At 31.5% G+C, this 4685-nt stretch overlaps 1 protein-coding gene across 3 annotated transcripts in view; it reads right to left on the bottom strand.

Annotated features, from left to right (window-relative positions):
• The window catches only part of LOC106467126, a 69248-nt gene that overhangs the window by 48694 nt on the left and 15869 nt on the right, over window positions 1–4685 (bottom strand). The window contains exon 1 of one of the 3 annotated variants that reach the window (XM_022395259.1): window positions 3893–3922. The exons of the other annotated variants lie outside the window; for them this stretch is intronic. The gene's annotated coding sequence lies outside the window, so the exon portion shown is untranslated. Of the gene's footprint in view, window positions 1–3892; window positions 3923–4685 lie in introns of those variants that run through there. 3 annotated transcript variants of the gene reach the window in all.

Genomic DNA, 4685 nt, shown 5'->3' with positions numbered 1-4685 from the left:
ACAAACCTCTTTAATCAGCAGAGTCTCTAAGTTAAGAAATCAATATATATATTTTTCCAGTTTTGTTGTCTATAAGTTTCATTTTATACTTCAAGTACATAGATTAACAACAATATTAGGTTATACTTTTGTTGCTAAGCAACATGACATAAAAGTTATTGTTGAAATATGGTGTTAACAAAATGCACTGGCTTTACTATATATTAGAAGTTGTTAACCTGATTTTTACCAATAATTATTCTATGAATATGCCACAAATTGATTTTATGAATGGTCTTAATTTTAATTGGCTCACAAAGAAATCTACCAATGTTTGACTGCCTCAACTGCACTTTTCTGCCTCTATGTTGGTCAATCTTGATTTCACAAAATTTATTTCAGTTAGCTATGAAATGTGAGGTTAAGGTATACTATGGGTTGGGAATGGTAGTACTTGCTCCATCATTTTTGATGGGCTATACACTAGTATCTGATAATTATGAGATGGTCAGGTTATTGAATTATACTTCTTCAATATTTAATAATGAAGATTTAAGAAACATTCTTAATCCTGAACAGTTGATAGATGAAAACAAGATAATCACATTAATTCTGGGATTGTTAAGAAAAAATTGGGAAGTTTAAAGAATGATAAAGCATCTGAGACGGATAATATTTTCCAAAAAGTTTTAAAAGAGATTAAGATGGGATATATGAACTACTTGCTATTATTTTTTGCAATTCTTTGAATAGTGGGCAGGTGCCATAAAATTGTGGAAGTTAAATAGTGTTGCTCCCCTTTTCAAAGGAGGTGATACAAATTGTTCCAATTATTTTAGGCTCCTACTAGTCTTATATCAGTGGTAAGAAAAGAAAAGCTTTTAAAGTCTGATAAAAGATGCTTTTCAAAGTCATTTAACACAATTTAAAACTGTTGGATATTTGGCATGATTTCATTAAGGGAAAATTTTCTGATATTCTTTGAAGAAGTTATTGTTTATGTAAATGAGAGTACAAGTGTGGATTTGATGTATCTGGATTTTCAGAAACGAGAGAATCCTCAATAACTGCAGAATTTGAAATTCTTTTTGGCAGGATTAGATTAAATTAATCTACAAGACCTTTGTTTCCCTTTATATTAGTTACATTTTTGTGCACCAGCAATACCTAGCATGAATTGCTCATACACTCAATTTGATTGTATTCCTCATCATGATCTCTACTAGCCTATTCTCAAACAGAAATTCTTTTAGGCAGGATTAGAATAAATTAATCTATGTGACCTTGTGCATGGTCAATTACATCAATCAAAAGTGTTTGACCTCCCAAGTCCAAAACTGTAATTACATCTCAAATCGGTCAAGAGACAACAGAGATATGAGTTAAAAGTTTGTATTGGAAAAAACAAAAAAAAACTCAGAGCTGTTCTATGAGCCACAGCTAAAAATTTGACCAGGTGCCACATAAAAGGCTTGTTAAAGAAAATTATTACCGTAGTTGTAGGGGATAAGTTGGTTCATTGGAAAAAAGCAGATGGTTTTTATAATTGGAGTTCTGTAAAACTGGATTACTCTCAAAAGTGAGATAGTAGAAACTCAGTGTTGAGATCTTTGCTCTTTTGGACTTGCATCAATGAGGGAATGGTTAATAAATTATTTAAATTTGCTGTTGATATTAAGGTTTTGAGTGTTGCTGGCTGTGAGGATGCTGCTGCTTTACAAAATATTTGGATTATTTGGTGAGTTGGGCAAATAAAAGGCAGGCAGCTTTTAATTATAATAAATGTAAGGTAATGTAAGTGGGGTATCATAATTTAGATTATGAGTACAATTTTGATGGGAATAACTTTAACATGCTACGGAAGAAAAGGATCTTTGTGTTCTAGTTAATCAATATCTTAAGCCATCCAACCAATGTGCTGTTGCTACTGGTAGGGCAAATAGGAGTTTAGGTTTTATCTAGAAAAATATTGAATACAAGTCTAAAGAGGTCATAATTTCTTTGTATAGGTCATTGGTTAGGCCACATTTGGAGTACTGACTGTGTTCAGTGTTGAGTGCCTTAATTTATAAAATTTTGACATTGAATTGTTGAAAAGGGTTCAGAGGAGGGCTACTAGAATTATAGCTGGAATGAAAAGGTTATTATACAAAGACAGATTCAGATCTCTGAAGTTGTTAAGTTTTGAAAAAAGAAAAGTTACAGGGGACCTGACTGAGGTGTTTAAGATTCTTGATGGAATTGATAGTTTCAATGAATTATCTTTTTTACTTATTTAATGAGGTACCTTGTAGGACCAGAGGACACAAAAATATTGGCAGGGTATTAGTCATATTCAACTGGGACAATTTTTTTTCCTAACAAGACAGTTGGCCTTTGGAATGGGTTGTCTTGAGATGTGTTGGAAGCAGTAAATTTAATGGTGTTTAAAGGACGGCTTTAAAAATATTTAAATAATGACTGGCTTTCAGTGTTTTTTAGTAGTTCAATGTAGTGAACAAACTAGATGGATCAACAAGTCCCATGTTATCCACAAATGTTTTATTATTTTTGGGTGTTCAAGCAAAGCTACTCAAGGGTTATATATACTAGTCATCCCTAATTTTTTACTGCTAGACAAGAGGGAAGGCAGCTAGTCAAAAGCACCCAGCACCAACTCTTGTGCTACTCTTCTCCAATCAAATAGTAGGATTTGACTGCAACTTTTATAACGCACCCAAGGTTCCAAACTGTGAAGTGTAATGTATCTGATTTTGCATGTGTGTGTGTGGTAATGGGATGTGAATGCTGGATCCATAGTTTGGCACACTAACCAGGACATCAATAATCAAGCAAGATCACTTTAGCAACACTATTAAATTTCAAAATGATTTTATTTACTATGTTAACTGACATTTTGGCCTTTTATTTATACAGAAATTCGATAGTTTATACAGTTTTTTAAGAGAGGATGATTAAGACTAACAACTTAAGTGCAAGTTCCCTTCATGTTAATTTTAGATATTGTCCAAAGCAAATACCAAAAACAAAAAGAAATTACCAAGATGGACTGCCAAATATCACAAAATATATTTTCTTGAATATAAACAAAAACAGCTTTTACTTTTTGATCTATTAACTTTTTTGTTTCATAAAAATATATTTAAAGTTTACTTGCACATCTGTTCAACCAGCACTAATGCCATCTATATGGATAAATAACTGAATAGGCCTATTATTATTAACTCAAACAAATTATTGCATTCTTCTAATGAGTGCAGTGGAGTTTGGCAAAAACATTCATTACAAAAATAATAATTAACATTAATAACACTTTAATGGGTCTTGTTGTATAATTCAAATTAATTGCCAGTAGATAATAAAAAGTTAAAATGTTGCAACTCCAAATTATATAAATTAAAGAATACTGCTAGTTTGATTTAACATACTACAATTTAATTGGATAAATTTATAATTCATAATTGCTAAATAAGTACATTTTCGATCTTTTTTCTACGCTCAATAAATAAATAATTGGTCTATGCCACACTGCGACACTGAAAAGCCTAATTGTAATTTTTATTTAAAATACTACACTTAACACTTGATCCTGGAAATGTAGTTTTTATTAATCTAGATAAGAGACTTGAACCTAAAATGCTTTCTTCCCTAAATTAGGACAAATCTCACAAGAGTTTAGTAGTAGTAGCATTGAAGTTATTTTGAACTAACGAACTACAAGTACAACTTGAGTTAATAGTTAAGTTTTAAAATACACGAAACTGAAAATTACAATACTGGTAGTGACATTAAAATAGTTGGAATATTTTGGAACAAATTTCAAAGTGATATAACATTCATTAATTTCCGTGATCAAATAACGCATAATAAAACTGTTAGTAAACGAAATAAATTTTAGTAAATAACAACATACCACTTACAGCCTAATCCGCGTGAGCAGCATGAAACCCTAACGGGCAAAAACGCTATTACAACATTAGATTTGTAAATAAATATTGATAAGAATGAAATTCCTTATTACAAATTTAAATCATTATTTTTGGTGCAAAGTAAAAATGCATCTGGGCAACAGTGATTATCATAGTTTTATTCACGTACGGCGGTTACATGTTTACGACAAATATAGAAATTTCTCAAGTTTTTTTATTTTTGTGTGTGGGGTTTTCTTTATTGTTTTGTGCAAAGCTACACAATGGAATATTTGGGCTGTATAGAAACCCTGTTATTAGCATTACACATTCAGATAATTTTTCTTTATCTTGTTGCGTCAGCGAGGTCACGTGACAAGTATCCTTCTCGAACCTTCGTGAATTATCGGAAGACTTCTAGATTGGGGGTAGTCAGGTATATATAAGACGGTCACAACGTGACGGAGTAATGAGCAATTGAATGTATCCGGACAGAATATTGTTGGCCACGTGAGACGTGAGTTATAGCGTTGTTATAGAGCGACTGTTGAAATTAAGTGTATCGTAAAGTTATATTCGGAAAGAATAAACCAGTTTTATTAAGTAAGGACTTGTGTCGCTAAAGTTTCGTCGGAACGAATTTACGGGAAATCAATTAACAAACGGAGACGAATCATTATTATAAACTTAACTAAAATGTAAAACTTAAGAACTTATTAGCTTAGATAAGGTAAGACAATAAATAATAATAATTATTATTGAGATATACTTGCGAGCAGCTCATGAATTACGTAATTC

The sequence above is a fragment of the Limulus polyphemus genome, unplaced genomic scaffold, assembly GCF_000517525.1.
Source record: "Limulus polyphemus unplaced genomic scaffold, Limulus_polyphemus-2.1.2 Scaffold2497, whole genome shotgun sequence".
Lineage (NCBI taxonomy): Eukaryota > Metazoa > Arthropoda > Merostomata > Xiphosura > Limulidae > Limulus > Limulus polyphemus.
This window is presented reverse-complemented; position numbering and strand designations above follow the sequence as displayed.